The sequence below is a fragment of the Thamnophis sirtalis genome, unplaced genomic scaffold, assembly GCF_051295495.1.
Source record: "Thamnophis sirtalis isolate CommonGarterSnake01/CBP01778 unplaced genomic scaffold, rThaSir2_p1.2 scaffold_6, whole genome shotgun sequence".
NCBI lineage: Eukaryota > Metazoa > Chordata > Lepidosauria > Squamata > Natricidae > Thamnophis > Thamnophis sirtalis.
In genome coordinates, this window is record NW_028261386.1 from 11140442 (window position 1) to 11161184 (window position 20743).

A 20743-nucleotide genomic window follows, 5' to 3' on the forward strand; every position below is an offset into this window, starting at 1 on the left:
AAATGTGCCTATTTAGGAAAGATGAGCACAAAAATAAAAGTCTGTATGAATATAAATGGAAATTTTCTATCTTTTTCTTTTAAAGTGCAGAAGGAAACAAATATTTGATGGGACAGCTTTCTGGCTATTTATTTATATATATTAAAATGACTTGTATGGACCCGAACTCACAAAATGTAGTAAGATAAGCAATAAACATTTTTAAAATACACACACACACACACATCAAGGGAAAGGTCAAAAACACAACATACTTAACACAGAACAAAGGCCAAAAGCCTATCCTATCCTATCCTATCTTATCCTATCCTATATAACCACTGCACCATGGAGCCATGGTGGCACAGAACTGCAGGATACTTCTGCTGACTGCTGGCTGCCTGCAATTTGGCAGTTCAAATCTCGCCAGGCTCAAAATTGACTCAGCCTTCCCTCTTCCGAGGTGGGTAAAATGAGGACCTAGATTGTTGGGGGTTAATATGCTGACTCTGTAAACTGCTTAGAGCAGGCTATAAAGCACCGAGAAGAGGTATATAAGTCTAAGTGCTATTGCTATTCTATTCTATCAATTGGATATCACCAGATCCAATCCATTGGATATCACCAAACAAAAACAGGAAGGCCAAACATTTCAGGAAGATCTGAAAAACCTCATTGTTTTAATGGAAGGATGCAGACTGAAGGTGTGGACCGAAAATCGTAAAGTATTCTTGTAGCCCAATGTCCTTGGCATGGGAAGTTCTTAAAGCCTTATAGATCACCATCTGAAGCTCAGAGGAATAGGCTGATTTAATGGGCAAGCATTTTGACAGAGAAGATATGCCTCTTGGTCTCCATTAGACTGCACTGCTTCGTGGACTTGAACCATGCCTATTCTACTGCATCTCATGGCATCAGTAGACATAATAGGAGATAGGTGGATGTTTGCTCTTCCAGGTAGTCCAGATAAGGGGCACCAAGCATGAGTACAGGTAGTCCTTGACTTATGTCCACAATTGAGCCCAAAACTTCAATTACTAAGTGAAATATTTGATAAGTGAATTTTGCCCCATTTTGGAGCCTTTCTTGCCATGGTTTGGTTGGAAGAAATATCGATCTGGTTCAGTTCCGAGCCAGGAGAGAAACACTGGAAACATGGAGGCTGATTGGAAAGATGGTTTAATGATGAAGCAGAAGCACCAAGCATGTGATTCTGGGCAGCTGACCACATGGAGTTGAGAGTGAGGGGTATTTATACCTTCTCTTGGGCTCTGCACTTGAACTTCCTGTTCCTGTGCAAGAATGTGTATTCTATTGGCTGTTGTAGGGGTCGTAGCTGGCTCTGTAGGTTGTCTGAGCTAAGTTTGGTTGAAGCCTGGAGGTTGATGCAATGTCCCCAGGAGATTGTGCCATGTGGTGAGCTCTGCTGCTAGATGGTAGAGTGTTAATCCGATTATGTCCTGGATGGCTACGTCTTAATCCCAATATCCTGGAGCTGAATGTTTTTTGTTTAGTACAGGGGTAGTCAACCTTTTTATACCTACCGCCCACTTTTGTATCTCTGTTAGTAGTAAAATTTTCTAGCCACCCACCAGTACCACAATAATTGTGATTTTATGAAAATCTAATAAAAATGTTTTTAAATAATGCTATGAAATCTTTTTAAAAAGTCAATTAATTTTTTTTTAAAAAAGGAAAGTGCTTCAGTATCGGACAAAACCCCTACTGCCCACCATGAACGCTGGAACGCCCACTAGTGGGCGGTAGAGACCAGGTTGACTACCACTGGTTTAGTAGATAGGCTGGCCCAGTCCTTCTCAATGGGTCCAAAATATCTGCTGGGAGCTATTGAGAAAGGTAGCGGGAGGGCTGTCTCCTTCCATCAGGAAGAACATGTTTCTCCATTCCTCCTTTAGGGAAATACAATAGTCTGCCTTTTTAATATTTCTCAAAATGTTTCATTCTTCTAGAAGAGTGGAGGGCGGGGGGTCTTCTGACAGTGGTTAAGTGAATCTGGCTTCCCCATTGTCATTGCTTGCCAGAAGGTCATAAAAGGAAACCACATGACCCTGGCACATTGCAACCATCATAAATATCAATTGCCGAGTGTCTGAAGTTTAATCAGGTGACGATGAAGATGCTGCTGCAGTCATAAGTACGAAAAACGATGGTTAGTCACTTTTTTCCATGCCATTGTAACCTTGAACGGTCACTAAACAAACTGTTGTAACTCGAGGACTACTTGTAGTCCAAATGGGAGGTGATCGAAACGTGAGTGTCTTTGAGCAGGCTCAAGTACAAGCAAAACTCCAAGAGAGCAACATGAATGGCTTCCTGCGTGCTTCTTTTTTTCATAGATTGCTGTGATGATTGCTTAAATGCTGTTGAAAGCCCACTTGAGCCTCGGCGAAAAGCAACATAAATATAGAAAGTGGGAAGTTACCGTTATAAAATGCTGGGAAAGAAGGAAACGCTGGCTTAAGAAGGTGAAATGCAAGGTTGCCAGAGGTGGGCTGTTGGGGATTCACAGGAGTTCGGGTAAGATTCTGTGTAATTCGGAGAACCCCCAAATCCCACTCCTGGCTGGCCACCCCCACTTGCCCCTCCCGTCCCAGGAGTCCCCATGCAGCCTTCAAAATGCTAAGCGAGATCAAACCCGACCTTCTATTGGGATGGGAAAATCTCAGGGCGGTAAACTAGACTGGAAGGTTTAAGAAAAAACAAACTCTAAGAAGGCAATATCTTATGGAAATGCTTGGTCAGCCAGGTCATGGTTGTCCCAGAGCTACTTTTTCAAAAGGCAATGGACTTTGTTTTTCCTTGAAGACATTTTGCTTCTCATCCAAGAAGCTTCTTCAATTCTGACTGAATAATAGAGGATGGAAGGATTTATATTGCTTACAGTCATTGGGTTGTTAGCAGGGGTGGGATGCTGGGGGTTCACAGGGGTTCGGGAGAACCTCTAGTTAACCTTTAGTTAAGATTCTGTGCAGTTTGGAGCAATAGCAATAGCAGTTAGACTTATATACCACTTCACAGGGCTTTCAGCCCTCTCTAAGCGGTTTACAGAGTCAGCATATTGCCCCCAACAACAATCCGGGTCCTCATTTTACCCACCTCGGAAGGATGGAAGGCTGAGTCAACCCTGAGCCGGTGAGATTTGAACAGCCGAACTGCAGAACTGCAGTCAGCTGAAGTAGCCTGCAGTGCTGCACTCTAACCACTGCGCCACCTCGGCTTGAACTCCCAAATAGCAATAGCAGTTATAGCAGTTAGACTTATATACCGCTTCATAGGGCTTTCAGCCCTCTCTAAGCGGTTTACAGAGAGTCAGCATATTGCCCCCAACAATCTGGGTCCTCATTTTACCCACCTCGGAAGGATGGAAGGCTGAGTCAACCCTGAGCCGGTGAGATTTGAACAGCCGAACTGCAGAACTGCAGTCAGCTGAAGTAGCCTGCAGTGCTGCACTCTAACCACTGCGCCACCTCGGCTCGAACTCCCAAATAGCAATAGCAGTTATAGCAGTTAGACTTATATACCGCTTCATAGGGCTTTCAGCCCTCTCTAAGCGGTTTACAGAGTCAGCATATTGCCCCCAACAACAATCCGGGTCCTCATTTCACCCACCTCGGAAGGATGGAAGGCTGAGTCAACCTTGAGCCGGTGAGATTAGAACCGCTGAACTGCAGATAACAGTCAGCTGAAGTGGCCTGCAGTACTGCACCCTAACCACTGCGCCACCTCGGCTCCAAATCCCACTCCTGGCTGGGTCCGCCCTCCCCTCCCCTCCCAGGAGTCCCCACGCAGCCCGTTTTGGATGCAGGTAAGTGCAGTGTGTGCACGGAGGCTCGGGGAGGGCGAAAAAATGGCCTACCGGAAGGTCGGGAGGGCAGAAACCTGCCCGTTTCCGGCCTCCAGAGACTGGGGAGGCCATTTTCGTCCTCCCGGAGGCTCCAGGAAAGCCTCTGGAGCCCAGGGAGGGCAAAAATGCACCCCCCCCCCGCTATGGTGCAGGAGGCCGACTAGGCCACGCCCACCATGGCCACGCCCATCCAGCAACTGGGCAGAGAACCCCTTGCTAAAACTTTTGATGCCCACCCCTGCAAGGTTCCAAATGGCTTCTTTCTACTTGGAAGGGCAGCTCAGGCCTGGAAGCTCGGAGAAGAGATCTTCCAACCTCTTGGAGGAGATTTGTCAAAGGCCCTTCTTGCCAATTAACTGCCACTTTTAGGCTTATCAGTCATCAAGGCCTGAGCCTCTTTCTGGTTCACTCAAAGCTCAGCAAAAAAAAAAGTCTTTGATCAGATCCCTTGAATGTGCCAGCAAGGTCATTTCAAGAAAAGAAAAGGGGAAAAAAAAAAGCTGGATAGAACCCATTCAAGGAGCATAATGGCCTTCCACACAATAGCTGCACAGAAAGGGACAAGGTTGCATTTTTTAAAAATAAAGTTTGAAAGAAATCCTGAGCTTTTTGTGTATGCTTGTGGGCGTGAGAGGGGTGTGCAGAAGCACACAAAGAGAAAGAGATTCAAATAGAAGAGGTTTGTCTGATAATTTATGAAGAGAGTGGTCTCCAAAGGGCTGGAAAGAAAGTCCATTTAAAAATAGCTGAATGGCCACACGATGCCAATCGCCATCCATAGTCCACAAGGATTGAGCCCAGCGGTTAAACTGAATTTAAATCAATAAAAATACTGGTGTTAAATATATCCCTAGCGTAAGTCGGGGATACTTAAAGGAGATGATTTATACAATAAGGCAAAAAAAATGCTCAAATATTGAGAAATCAGCTGTATACATGTTGATCTGATTTGTGTGTGTGTGTGTGTGTGTGTGTGTGTGTGTGTGTAGGGAGATGAACCTGACTATTTTCTTTGTTCTAATTTCACACTTTTTCAGTTTTTTGAGCACAACTCAGCTCCCCACCCAGTTGTAATTTTTGATTTCAAGGCTGCATGAAATTCAAATGGGCTTTGTCCAGCTGTTTTGACGACTCCTATGCAGTTGTAGACACAGATAATAATAATATTAATAACAACAACAGAACAACAGAGTTGGAAGGGACCTTGGATGTCTTCATGGTATTGGACCTGGGTACTTGAGAGACCGCCTGCTGCCAATTACCTCCAACAGACCGATTAGATCCCACAGATTAGGCCTCCTCCGAATTCCATCCACTGGCCAATGCCGACTGGCGACCACCCAGAGGAGGGCCTTCTCTGTGGCTGCTCCGGCCCTCTGGAACGAGCTCCCCATGGAGATTCGGACCCTCGCCACCCTCCAGGCTTTCCGCAAAGCCCTTAAAACCTGGCTGTTCCGACAGGCCTGGGGCTGATGAGTTCCTGTCCCCGCTCGAATGGTGTGGCTGTTGATTGTTTTTAAATTGTGGTATTGTTTTTTCCATGTCTTTTTTTCCTATTTGTATCCCCTCCCCTGACTTGGGTTGTGAGCCGCCCTGAGTCCCTTCTGGGAAAAGGGCGGCATAGAAATATAATAAATTCAATTCAATTCAATTCAATTCAATTCTAGTTTCACCTCCTGCTCAAGCAGGAAACCCTATACCAGTTTACTCTAATGAACCTAGTTTTGCATCTAATATTATTCTCAGGCCACTGTACATAAATTCTGCATGCATTCTTAAATCACTATTGTGCAAGTTTCAAAGAACAGCAATACCAAAGGGTAACTGAATTCTTCTTCTTTTTTTTTTTTTGCATTTGAGTTTTGGTTGACATATTAGTTCAAGAAATGCAAACCTAGAGAGTTTCCTATTACAATAGGAAAACCAAAAGGGTCTTTGTATTAAATATCAATAACACCTATTTCATGCAAACGTTTCGCTGCATACCGCTTTCATTACAGATGGAATGATCTCTCTCTCAAATCCATTTCAGATGGCTGTAGATGAGCCTTCTTTATTTCTCAGAAGGAAGATTCTGCATCACAACCTCTTAGATCTTGCTGCTTTGGGGCCAAAGCAATGCATAATGAAAAGAGTAGAGTAGAGTAGATGGGGTGGGATGGGATGGAAGAGGAGGGGGATAGGGTAGGGTAGAATAGAATAAAATAGAATAGAATAGGAATATTTGGTCAAGTGTGACACAAGGAATTTGTCTCCAATGATGAACCTCTCAGTGTACATGCAAAGCAACAGAGTAATAATAATCATAAAAATGATGATACCAATAGGAGGGAGTAGTAAAGAAGATGGAAGGATAATCATAATATTACAGTCATACAACATGGGTAAATACACTTAAACCTAAGACAATGCTGTAGGAATTAGGTGTTCAGCAGAATGATGGCATAAGGGAAAAGCTTCCTCTGTGTCTAGTTATTTTGGCATGCCATGCCCATAGCAGTGTCCCAAAGGAAGGTATTGGAACAGTCTAGAAAGTGAGGGGTCTGTAGATATTTTCTCAGCCCTCTTTCTGACCTGTGGAATATACAGGTTTTCCGTGGAAGGCAGGCTGGTTGAATTTGTTCTTCCTGGAGTCCTAACTATCCATTGGGAGTCTGTACCTGTCCTGTTTGGTTGCTGTGCCGAACCCGGCAGTTATAGAAGTACAAAAGACAGACTCAATAATCCCTCTGTAAAACTGTATCAATGGATGGAAACAAAGGATGGAAACTAACCAAAGAATGGGTGGAAAATAACCAAGGAGAGAAGCAATCTGGAACTAAGGAGAAAATTCCTAACAGTGAGAACAATTAACCAGTAGAATGGCTTGCTTTCAGAAGTTGTGGATGACCCATCACCGGAGGCTTTTAAGAAGTAACTGGGCAGCCATTTATCAGAAATAGTAGCAGGTTGGACTAGAAGACCTCCAAGGTCCCTTTCCAGCTCTGTTACTGTTACCTGTTTCGTTGCTCTACCTAATCAGTTATAAAGGTACAAATGACATACTCAATAATTCCTCTGTAAAAAGGGGCAGCGGGAACTTCCTAAAAAGTTGACACGGGAAGAACATTCTCTGTTGTGTCTCTTTATGGTTAGGTAGACTTTTCAGAGATCTTTCACATCTATTTAATAGGCGATGGTGAAAATCAAGTTGTGCTATTCCAAAATGTTGTTGTTGTTGTTGTTGTTATTATTATTATTATTATTATTATTATTATTATTATTATACTTTATTCATTAAACATGAAACTCAGTCAACTGAACATTCAAAAATGTATCACAAATACTGTTGCTAATGGTTGATACGGGTTTGCTGCCAGCATCCTAGGTACCAACCAAGTACCTTCTTAAAATATACAATGTTCCGAGTAGCACAGTTTTTTGCAGTTCCATTGGTGTTATTGCAGGAAGCTGCAATTTGTTGATGTATCTTATAAAATTCTTGGACATAGCAATAGCAATAGCAGTTAGACTTATATACCGCTTCATAGGGCTTTCAGCCCTCTCTAAGCGGTTTACAGAGTCAGCATATCGCCCCCACAGTCTGGGTCCTCATTTCACCCACCTCGGAAGGATGGAAGGCTGAGTCAACCTTGAGCCGGTGAGATTAGAACCGCTGAACTGCAGATAACAGTCAGCTGTAGTGGCCTTCAGTACTGCACCCTAACCACTGCGCCACCTCGGCTCTTATGCCCCAATGACAATGGGTATCATTGTTGTTGTTATTATTATTATTATTTTGCATTTTAATCAATCTCATTCAATTCAATGGAAAAGAAAAGGTTTGAATTTTTCCCCTCAAGGAGAATTTGAGCACGGATCTGTTATTTCCTACCTTCATTTCAATTTGAGATGGGGAAGCGATTGTGGCTAATTGCTTTCATTTTTACTGTCTGACCCCCAGTGAAAGCATACACACGTCTGTTAGAAAATGAATCACAAATGTTGCTTCCTTGACTTCCCTCACATTCCAGTTAAAAACTAAGAAAGGGCATTATAACTTCTAGGAAGCCAGAGTGCTGAAGTGCATTGGAGAATTAGGGAAAGGAAGTTTTTAAAAATTCAGCGATACTAGCACTCTAGTTAGATTAGAGAGCCATTTCCTGCCAGCATAGATTGCATAAAGCAATTCCTTTGAAAGAGGTAATCTAAGTTTTTAAAAGGTGCTTGAATTCAAGATGGAGGCTTTCTGGTTCTTCAGAAAGCCTGAACAGAAAAATGGCATTTCAAACTCAATGTTTAGCCGTCTCCAGTTCGAAATCCTTCCGGAATGATCACAACGCTCATTTCAAATTTGAAATGAATGTTTCGGGCTTGAACTATTTCAGATTTGAAACATTTATGTACTTCAATCTGCCACATAATAAGGAGGGAGAGAGAAGGGAGAAGGAGAAAATGCAAGTTCCTCGTTTGAAAAAAAAACTTTGGCAAAACAAGCCACATTTTCAGCTTCCCTGGCTGGGTAGAAAAGACTAGCAAAGCTTTTATGAGAAACTTTCACTCCCAAAAGGATAATAGGCAGGAAACACAGTACATCTTCACACACACACACACAGACACACATACACAAAGATTTCATTTTTTCTGCTAATGAGAGACTGAGGTCATGAGCTAAAGTGTTCTTTAAATTTGAAGCATGGAAGAAACCATAGTCAATGGGAGAGAGGGGGTAAAAGGAAGGGGGTAAAAACTACAGTGAGAACGCAAAGGATGAGCTCCCGAGGAGTTAAAAGAATCTTCTATGACTTGACCCCCTTCATTAGAACTGTTTAAAATGCACCCAGAATGCTATTTAAATGCTTTAGTTATAGTTGTGCCAGTGGTGGGTTGCAGACGGTACGCCCCAGTACGGGCGTACCGAAGCCTGCCCGGAGCACTGGGTACCATTCCGGTACGCTGCTCCGGAGGGCTCTTTACCCGCCCGAGCTCCTTACCTGTCCTTTAAAGCCTTCGGCACTTCCAAGCATGCAGATGCTGCGTACAGCGCCTCCGCAATGGTCTGCCGAGCAGCTGGAGCGTCACTGGCAGGTATGCCGCATGCATGCACCGTGCGCAGTGCGCGCATCCAGGTGGGCGACGCCAGGCCCATTCCAACCGTACTGGTTGGAACGGGATGCGGAATACACCACTGAGTTGTGCATGTGAACACATGTGGAAAAAAGAGGCATATACACTAGATTTTAAATTTGACCCCTCTCCAAATTTAGAGAGTAGATCCGTGATGGCAAACCTATGGCATGCGTGCCACAGGTGACATAAGGAGCCCTCTCTGGGGGCATGCAAGACGTTGCCCCAGCTCAGGTCCACCGTGCATGCATGCTGATTTTTGGGTCTCTGCAGTGCATGCGGGGGAGGGCAAATGTGGGTGACATGTGCGCATGCGTGGGGCACAGGGGAGTCACATGTGCATGTGTGGGTGTGCCTCCCACAGCTCCCTTTTTTGTCCCAGGTGGTTGCAGTGAGGCCCGTTAGGCCCAAAACGTGGCAGGTGTGTTTGTGTGTGTGTGTGTGTGTGTGTGTGTGTGCGTGCGTGCGAGAGAGAGAGAGAGAGAGAGAGAGAGAGAGAGAGATGTGCACAGGGGGGGGTGAGGGGGAGTGTTTGGATGTCACACACACATGCACAGGGGGAGGTATGTGGGGGAGGTGCCAACTGCCATAATGCAATGCATGCATGCTTTCGGCACACAATGACAAAAAGGCTAGCCATCACTGGAGTAGGTGAATCTCTACTGACGCTCAAACCTCACTATCTCTGCAGTAGAATTTCTACCTGCTTTCCTGCCAAACATGGGGGCTGGGCTGGTGTGTTTGGAAAATGGGGAATCCAGATGTTGTCTCTCTCCTCTCTGACTCCGATACGGATGAAGACTCAGTCTTATTTCAGGAACTCAGGTTTCTACAGGGTTCACTGACAAATGCACGCATGACAAATGCGCACGGACAAAACCACAACGTCAAAATTGCGCCGACAACAGCGCGCCGACAACAGCGCGCCGACAAAAGTGCGCCATCAGCAAACAACGCAAAAACAAAGTAATAACCCTAACCCTAACCCTGAACCTAACCCTAACCCTAACCCTAACCCTTACCTTAATCCTAATTGTCGGCGCGCTGTTTACAGCGCGCTGTTGTGGGCACAATTTCAACATCGCGGTTTTCTCGCCACGGTTTGTCGGCGCGCATTTGTTGTGCATGCATTTGTCGGGTCATGTTCTACAGGTGGTCCTCGACTTACGACACAATTGAGCCCAAAATTTCTGTTGTTAAGTTAGACATTGTTGAGGAAATTTTGCCCCCAAATCTGACCTTTCTCATCACGGTTGTTAAGTGAATCATTGTGGTTGTAGGTTAGTGATATGGTTGTCCTGGGTTTTCCTCATGGTTCTGACTCCACTCAGTTTATTTGAGGTCACCGATGGTGCATTAGGCAGGACGTGAGGCAGGATTTATTAGGGAATCAAGAATAGGAATCTTATTTGTATGTGAAAGGGCAGCCAAAAGAATGATTATCCATTTGTTCTGTAGCCATGAAATGCTGATCCCTAATGTTAGTCAGCATTTTTAAGATGGATGAAAGGAACTTTCTGTATCTTTAGAGCAATCTGGCCAAATTGTCCGGCATTGTTTTGTCTACAATTTTTTTTAAATTATTGTATATATCACTCAAAGATTTTGCCAAAACTTGGCAAAATAAAATTATTAGTGCAATCCAATAGAAACTACCAACTATTTTGTCCCTCTTTTCTATTTAAATCCTGCAAACATGCAACATCTGTTTTTAAGATGTTTATGTAAAGATGTAAACTGTTGCTATTCATGAAGAGTCAGTGATCCAACACAGTGTTTCTCAACCCGTGAAACTTTAAGATGTATGGACTTCAACTCCCAGAATTCTGGGAGTTGAAGTCCATACCTCTTAAATTTGCCAGGTTGCGAAACACTGGTCTAACATATTCAATCAATCAATCAATCAATCAGGCAATATGGTTGCTCAGTGTATAACATTAAAATATGGATTTTTGCCTGCAACATTGTTTATTTACTTAATTTCTAATAACTTATGTTTATTAATGAAATGTAACAGTACAAAAATTAAAAGAATATACTTAAAAGCATTCCTTTGTTTTTAACAAAGTCCCAGAGTAGTTGTAGAAAGCAAAATAAAAACAAACAAAAAAAAGATTGCACATATCATTCTTATCTATCTTCTAGACAGATGGATCTCATAAATATTTAAAATAAATAGATCAAGGGAACAAAGAGCAAGCTAGAGGATAAACTTTTAATCCAATGCATAACCACTATCTACTGTATTCTGCTGCAGTTCTTCAAAATAAGTCTCTTCTTCTTTTTCCTCAAATGGAACCTTAATTTCTTATACAATAGTAGAGTTGGAAGAGACTTGGAGGTCTTCCCTGCCTAGGCAGGAAACCCTATACCGTTTCAGACAAATGCCTATCCAACATCTTCTTAAAGACTTCCAGTGTTGGGGAATTCACAACTTCTGGAGGCAAGCTTGAGAGACCGCCTGCTGCCAATTACCTCCCAAAGACCGATTAGATCACACAGGGTTGGCCTCCTCCGGGTTCCGTCTACCAGCCAATGCCATCTGGCTACTACCTGGGGGAGGGCCTTCTCTGTGGCAGTGCCGGCCCTTTGGAACGAACTCCCCGCCGAGATTCGGACCCTCACCTCTCTCCAGGCCTTCCGAAACGCCATTAAAACCTGGCTGTGTCGGCAGGCCTGGGATTGATGAGTTCCCTTCCCCTCTCGATTGTGTGTCTGTTGGTTATTTTAAATACTTGTATTTGTAGTTCTAGTGTTTCCCTTCCCCTCTTGGGTTTGTGAGCCACCCTGAGTCCCGCTGGGAATAGGGCGGCATATAAATAAAACGAACAAAAAACAGAACAGAACAACAAGCTGTTCCACTGATTAATTGTTCTGGCTGTCAGGAAATTTCCCCTCCGTTCTAAGTTGCTTCTCTCCTTGATTAATTTCCACCCATTACTTCTTGTTCTACCCTCTGGTGCCTTGGAGAATAGTTTGACTCCCTCTTCTTTGTGGCAACCCCTGAGATATTGGAACACTGCTATCATGTCTCCCCTAGTCCTTCTTTTCATTGAACTAGACGGACCCAGTTCCTGCAACTGTTCTTCATGTGTTCTATTTGCACACACAACAATTAGCATCTAAAACTCCAACCTGCAACTATGCATATGGTAGCCACAACACTGTATGCTAGCCTTGCATTAACTGGAATTTGGCTCACATTAAATGCAACCTGCTATCAATGTACAGTTCACAAAAATTGAATATTGCAATGTTCAAGCGCCCACTGTTGTGACTTAGCTGTATTTGTATTTTAAGAGAAAGTCCCATTTGTATCAAAGGAGGTCCACCACAAACTGTGGAAGAACAAACCTGCAAGACTGGATTGAAGAACTAAATTTGAGCAATATTAGAAATGTTTCTGAATTTGCATCCTTAGGTCTCAACTCCATTTATTATATCTAAATATTTGCATATCCAGATATGAAGCTTAATGTATCCATGATGTGGCACTAATGAGACAAAATCGCTATCCAAAGACTGGGATACGAGAACTCCTTGATTTACAACCACAATTGAGACCAGAATTTGCTGTTGCTAAGTGAGACATACGTTAAGTAGATTTTGTCCCCCAAACCTGACCTTTCTCGTCACCGTTGTTAAGTGAATCACTGTGGTTGTAGGTTAGTGACATGGTTGTCCTGGGTTTTCCTCATGGTTCTGACTTCGCTCAGTTTATTTGAGGTCAGCAATGGTGCATTAGGCAGGACACGAGGCAGGATTTATTAGGAAATCAAGAACAAAGCAAGGCAGTTGTTCAGTTACTTCCACCCAATTTTCTGAACTTTGGTTGTTGAGTGAACCACTGCAGTTGCAGTAATTGAATTATATGCGCCTCACTTTCCCCATGGATTTTTCTTATCAGAAGACGGCTGGGAAGATCACAAATAACAAGTACATCACCCTGGGACATTGTAAATTGTAAATACTGTATTTTTCGGAGTGTAAGACTCACCGGAGTATAAGACGCAGCAAGGTTTTGAAGAGGAAAATTTTAAAAAGTTAGTTTTTACACTCTGCAAACCTCCCGAAATTGGGCCCAATTTTTTTTCAAAAAAGGGAGCATGAATAGCCCTTAGGAGGCTTGTAGAGTGCTCCTGGGGGGTGGGGGCAAAAACAAGCAAAAAACAGGGTTTTTTTGTCCAAAAAAAAAAGGGCATGAATAGCCTTTAGGAAGCTTATAGAGTGCTACTGGGGGTTGGGGGGGAAACAGGCCATTTTTCAGTCATTTCTGCCCTCCCCAGCCCACAGGAGCTCTCTGAAAGCCTTCTAAAAGCTATGCACGGCCATTTGGGTGAAGCGGACAGAGTTTCGGGAGGCAAAAATGCTGTATTCAGTGTATAAGACGCACCTAGATTTTCAGCCTCTTTTTTAAGGGAAAAAGGTGCGTCTTATACTCCAAAAAATACGGTATTTGTCAGTGGCCAAGTGCCTGAATTTTGACCATGGGGATGTTCCAGTAGTGGGATCCAAATCATTAACAACTGGTTCTCTACCCTAATGACCAGTGGTGCGGTTGGCATTGGGTGGGCATGGCCAGCGGATGTGACAGGCAGCACTCAGCCTCCTGAAGCCTCCTGGGAGCAAAAACAGGCTGTCGGGGGAGGGGGCTGCACCACACCCCCTGCACAACGTTTTGGGCCTCATAGGCCTCTCTGCAGCCTCCTGGGAGCAAAAACGGGGTGCAGGGGAACTCCTGGAAGGGGCAGGGTGACGCAGGAAGCTAGCAATTTAACAACCGGTTCACCCAAATTGGCCTGAACCGGCTGAATTCCACCACTGGAATACTCCAATGAACATACTATAGATGTTAAGACTGGACTTAAGTCACTTTTTTCAGTACTATTGTAATTTTGAATTGTTTTTTTAAAAAATGGTCCTACATTGAGGACTACAAATAGACATTTCTTCTTAAAATGGACCTTAAACATATTGCTTTTCTCCACTAGTCCAAATTAAAGCCAACTTTAGGTTGAATCATTTGTATTTCTATTTCTGTTAAAAAAGAGGCTGCTTGATGCCATTTACAATAAGTGGACATTAATTAATGTTAGATTACAATGGAATTCCTGTTGAATTGGATATGACATCTACATTAATAGTCAGTGAGTTTATTCTGATTAATGTTATCACAGCCGTTAAGTGCTGGGATTTATAATCATTTGCCAGGACTGCTAACTGAAAGCTCTTTAGTCGGATTTTTCATGAAGGGAAACAAGCATAAAATGTAATGAAAGTCTACCATTAATTTAAATAAATATTTTGTAACATATGCATACTGAGCACCCTCGTGCAAGACCTTGGGCTGAAGAGAGTCTAGGCTGATACTTCAGAAAAGAAAAGGAAAAGTGGAAATCCCCTCTATTCTAGGATTTACATATTTGCTAAAGAAATAGAAACATATCGTGTTTCTCCAAAAATAAGACAGGGTCTTATTTTCTTTTAACCCCCAAAATAAGCACAGCCTTATTTTGGGGAGGTCTTATTATTTTTGAGGTGCAGGAGAAGGCGAGCATGGTCACCTCATGGCTGCTGCTGTGTTGCAATTTTTCTTGGGGGGGTCTTATTTTTTGGGGGAGGACTTATTTTAGCACAGGGGTTCAAACCCCCGATTGGGCTTATTATCTGGGGAGGTTTTATTTTCAGGGAAACGGGGTAATATTTCAGGGGCTGCCACAAACAAGAGGGAGAAAAGCTATTCTCCAAAGCACATGAGAGTAGAACAAGAAGCAATGGGTGGAAACTAACCAAGGAGAGAAGCAACTTAGAACTGAGGAGAAATTTCCTGACAGTGAGAACAATTAATCAGTGGAACAACTTGCCTTCAGAAGTTGTGAATGCTTCAATACTGGAAGTCTTTAAGAAGATGTTGGATAACCATTTTTCTGAAGTAGTGTAGGGTTTCCTGCCTAAGCAGGGGATTGGACTAGAAGACCTCCAAGGTCCCTTCCAACTCTGTTATTATATTATATAATCTTTGGAAATTCCATACTAAAATAAAGATTGCAAAGGTATAAATTTGAGCTTAAAGTCAAATTTAAAGTATTGGGACTTGTGTTTATGGTTATTCTATAGCAGGGGTGTCAAACTCAAGGCCCGTGGGCTGGATCCAGTCCATGGGGTACTTAGATCTGGCACAAGGGGCCAGCTGTGCCTCTGCCAGTGAAAACGGAGGTTGCAAAATACTGTCACAGTCAAAAAACGGAGCTCGTGATAGCCACGCACGGTCCTCCTGAGCTCTGTTTTTGCTGACTGAGGGTTGCAGGAACAGGGCTTGGGAGACCACTGGCAGAGTGCTCAGGCCATCAGAGGTGCCCCTGACATGAGTGACAGATAGCTGGCCATGCGCACTCTGGCCATACCCCTCTGCCCCCCCCCCCCCGCGGTCAAACACAACCTTCAATGGAATCGAGTTTGAAACCCCTGTTCTATAACAATTATATCCACCCCATATATTTGTCCACCCTAACCCTTATCTTTCTATTAAGGTAGCCCTCAATTTAGGACCACAATTTGGGTCCCTCCCATTCCTAAGTTGGGAGGTTGTTAAATGACTCGTGCCTGATCACTCGTGCCTGATCTTATGACCTTTTTTTACCACATTAATTCAGCCAAGTCATTAAGCGAATCCGGCTTCCCCCTTTCAGATTTTGCTTGTCAGATGGTGGCTGGGACAGTTGCAATACAATTGATGATCATGTGACCTCAATACACTGCAATTGTCATAAATACATGCAAGTACCCCAATTTTGACCATTTAGACATGGGGAATCTGCGATGTGGATAGGTCTTAAGTCAATTTTTCAGTGCCGGCATTATTTTCAAGAGTAGCTAATTGAATGGTCAGAAGTCGAGAACTCCCTGTGCAACCCTGGTCAAGCCTTACATTTCTCTGAGTAGAGTTTTCTTCTTTGTCATCACGCCAAGATTTCCATCTTGGTTAAAGAATTTTGACTGATAGGATCCAGGAAGAGAGCTTTCTCTGCCATTGCTCTGCCCTTTGCAACATTTTACCCAAGAGATGGGCTAGGGGTGATAGATAACACTGTTACAATATCTAAGGGGCTGCCACAAAGAAGAGGGGATCAATCTATTTTCCAAAGCACCTGGAAGCAGGGCAAGAAGCAATGGATGGAAACGAATCAAGGAGAGAAGCAAGCTAGAAATAAGGAGAAAGCTCTTTACAGTTAGAACAATTGATCAGTGGAACAATTTGCCTCCAGAGGTTGTGAATGCTCCAACACTGGAAGTTTTTAAGAAGATGTTGGATAACCATGTGTCTGAAATGGTATAGGGTTTCCTCCCTAAGCAGGGGGTTGGACTAGAAGACCTCCGAGGTCCTTTCCACTTCTGTTATTCTATTAGGTGGGCCCTCACTCTTCCGGCCCTCAGAAAGAGTGTTAAGGCCTTGCTCTGCGAATTGGCATGGGGTTCAATGAGTGAGGTGCAACTCCGTGGATGATGGGTGTTGTGAGGATGTTGTCTTCATCTTGTTACGTTTTTCACTTTTAATTCTGTAAACCTACATTTAAATTTTTTTGTTTTAAATTTGTTCTTATTTATGCTTTCTATGATGGTCCACTTTTATTGCAAGCTGTCCAGGAATGTGACGAATAAGGAAGTAAATAATTGCTCAGGAATGTGATGAATAAATACATAAATAAAAATACTTTTATTTATATTGTCAGTATGTGATTCTAACCAGCCCATTGAAGACCATGAAACTAAGGTTCAACTCAGTTTTTCCTAAAGATTTACGGGGTTCCCAATTTCCAAACAACTGAGTCCAGCAACCCAACATGATTAATATTTCACTGGGAAATCCAGGGAAAGTATATTCTACAAACGAAAATTTTAGAAAAACAATATTAATGCCCTGTGGCTGAATTGTTCCAGATAAGCCAACTCTTCTTAAGAAAATGCGTCCTTGAACATATTCCACAAGCACAATTCACAATTTCTCTATGCCAGTGTTTTTGAACTTTGGCAAGTTTAAAAGGGTGGACTTCAACTCCCAGAATTCTCCAGCCAACTGAAGTCCACGCATCTGGATGTTGCCAAGGTTGGGAAAAAAAACTCTGCTCTGTGCAAAGGGTCTGCTTGCCAACCTACTGGCTTGGTAGACTTTCACAACTGGAGATCACCCATCTGGTAAGGATTTGAATTGTAAATGAAATGCTCTGCTCATATTTGGTTTGCCACCCAGAGTTTCTTGGATAGATGAACAGCCATAATAACTTAATGAATGAACAAGCAACCCAAACAATATATCAGGTTTCTGGGAAAAGTATCATGGCTGTAGAAAAGAAATGAATGGAGACCAACATGGATATCTCCTCCCAGTAGATACAGTAGAACGATACACAGAATTATAGATAGGATGGATCAGAATAGAGCTGGAAGGGACCTTGGTGGTCTTCTAGTCCAACCCCCTGCTCAAGCAGGAGACACTACACTGTTTCAGGGAGGTGGTTGTCCAATCTTGTTGTAGTCCACCGGCGGCCTGTGGAGCTGGCAGGAGAGTTGGACAGTGAGGAGATTAGGGAGGAACATGGGCCTGTTCTGGAGTCTGGGGAAGGCTTGGGCAAGGGCTCTGCATTAGAGGCGAGAGGGGACCAGGGCAATCCGGTAGTTATGTGCTGCTTTCGGATTCTCTGGAGTCTGATATCAGTGAGGCAGAGGAACAGGGGGAGCTTGTTCCCAGTGCGCACATGCACAGAGCTGCCAGAAGGCAAGAACAGTTAAGACAAATGAGTGACTCGGGAGTGAGGCTTGGAGGTGATTGGCCCCTCCCATAAGACATAAAAGAGAGGAAGCAGATATGAACCTTTGCAGGAAGCAATTTTGTTCATTCTGGTGGGTTTAAACTCTGAAGCTCCATTTGACTCTGTGCTCCGTATGGCTTGGCAATTAGGTATCTGGCAGCATTTCAAGGGAGATAAAGGTGGGTGCTTATCAGTCTTACCATGAAAGACTGTGGCAGACTTCTGTCGGACTCTTCACAAACTGTTTGTGACTCATTATGGGCTGTGAATGAACATAATTCACAGCCATTTAACTAAAGAGGGTTTTTGGGACTAGGCGTGTGAAAGATGACTTTCAAACTCTCTTCCCATCAAGGCCTTTAAAATCTCTAAATATGGTTAGTGTTTGGAATTGGGCACTAAGACACGGCCAGTATTTCCCAGGACATGTAGACCTCAACTTACATCCATTCAGTTAGTGACTGAAGTTCCAATGGCATTGAAAAAAGCAACAGTTTATCACGCTTATGACAATTGCAGGATCCCCATGGCCAAAATTTGGATGTTTGGCTCATATTTATGATGGTTGCAATTTCCTGGGGTCATGTGATCATTTTTTGGTGCCCTTCTGAGAAACAAAGTCAACGGGAAAGCCACATTTACTTAACAACCACTGCAATGACTCACATAACAACTATGGCAAGAACAATAAAATGTGGTCAAAACTCACTTAACAAACGTCTCACTTAGCAACAGAAATTTTGGGCTCAATTGTGATCTTAAGTCCTGTACTCACATGGAGCTACATAACTGATTTTGACCAACTGTGGTTAAATCCAAGCTGACAATTTTTGAATGCCTGGCAATTTCTATAATTCAGTGCTTTCTTGGGCAACTCCTTGCATAATTGAGTTATTGCCTCAAAATGAAGGTAGGTGTGAAATAAATTACTCACCAAGGGACTGCCAAACTATTTATAGGATAAGTGAGATCACACGGAGGTAAGAAGCTAGTTTTTGTGCTTGATAATTAGGGAGTACATAGGTGAGTATTTTGATTACCTGGGGAGCAAAAACGACAGAGAAATGAATAACAGAGTTGGAACAGATCTTGGAGGTCTTCTAGTCCAACCCCCTGCTCAATTTCATATACCATTTCATGTGCTGTCCGATCTATCATAGACACCTTTAATGTTGGAGCACCCACAACTTCTGAAGGCAAGTTGTTCCACTGATTAATAGTTCTCACTGTCAGGAAATTTCTGCTTAGTTCTAGGTTGGTTCTCTCCTTGATTAGTTTCCATCTATTGCCTCTTCCTCTGTTCGTCAGGTGCTTTGGAGAATAGGCTGACCCCACTCTTTGTGACAGCCTCTCAAATATTGGAAGAGTGCTATCATGTCACTCCTAGTTCTTCTCTTTGTTAGACTAGACATACCCAATTTTTTTCCCCGACCATTCATCATGCTTTTTATAGTGAGCATTAGAAATGAACTGCAGGCAAGCAGCATTTTTCAGTATACAGAATTAAGTTAAGAAGCTTTATTCTCGCTTCAAATTGGCTTCATTAATTTACCAGATGTTGTCACAATAAAACTAATTCAGAGTGAAGGATTCACACGTCGCTGTAATAGAAGAATTGAATGGAATAATAAAGGCTCCACAGAAATACCTGAAATATATATATATATATATATATATATATATATATATATATATATATATATATATATATATATATATATATATATATATATATATATATATATATATATATATATATATATATATATATATATATATATATATTTCAGGTATTTCTGTGGAGCCTTTATTATTCCATTCAATTCTTCTATTACAGCGACGTGTGAATATATATATATATATATATATATATATATATATATATATATATATATATATATATATATATATATATATCACTACTTCCATTCTCTGTCCTTCGGCTCGTCACAAGAGACCATCCAGGCAGAAACCCAATATTTTTACTGTTGCCTTTTTGTTACATTTTTGTTGTATTTGTGCTGTATACACACACACACACACACACACACACACACACACATAAAGTACATACATACAGTATAAAAGGACCATAGTATTCTTTTCTAAACCAACATTTTTGCCCGTGCACAGGCATAAAGGTTCTCATTTACTCCAGAAATAAAACTGTTTTTGTCATGCATGAACAAAAGGATGGTGTAGTATCCCTGACACTTTTATTCAAATCATTGCAAATGAAGGCAACTCAATTTCATCATGAGTTTTTCTACTTTCAATGAAGAAGAGAAAAACGTAATGATTCCTGTTTCCAGAGAGGATATTAATGGGAAACTGTTATAGACAAACCAACAATGGGTTTACAGGTAGTTCTCAATTTGCAACAATTTGTTCAAAGTTACAACAGTGCTGAAAAAAGTGACATGATAATTTCCCACACTTATGACCATTCTGCAGCATCCCCAAGTTCATGTGATTTACATTCAGATGCTTGACAACTGGTTCATATTTATGAAGGTTGCAGTGTCCCGGAGTCATATAATTTCCTTTTGTGACCTTCTGACAAGCAAAGACAATGCAAAAACCAGGTTCACTGAACAACGGTGTTATTCATTTAACAACTGCAGTGATTCACTTAACAAATGTGGCAAGAAAAATCATACAATGGGGCTAAACTCACTTAACAAATGTCTCACTTAGGAACATACATTTTGGGCTTAATTGTGGTTGTATTCCTGAAAGTAAATTTAACCAATTTCTTATTTAGCAACAATTTGTTGAGACTTTGGGAAAAATTCTGAGAAGAGCAACTAAGATGATCAAAGGCTTGGAGACTAAACCATATGAAAGAATTGCTACAGGATTTGGGTTTGGCTAGTCTAAAGAAGAAGAAGAAAAAGAAGAAGAAGAAGAAGAAGAAGAAGAAGAAGAAGAAGAAGAAGAAGAGGAGGAGGAGGAGGAGGAGGAGGAGGAGGAGGAGGAGGAGGAG

At 42.4% G+C, this 20743-nt stretch overlaps 1 protein-coding gene across 5 annotated transcripts in view; it reads right to left on the minus strand.

The window, feature by feature from the left end:
- Positions 1–20743, minus strand: part of AUTS2 (activator of transcription and developmental regulator AUTS2) — a 1079640-nt gene that overhangs the window by 306808 nt on the left and 752089 nt on the right. The gene's annotated exons all lie outside the window — the stretch shown is intronic.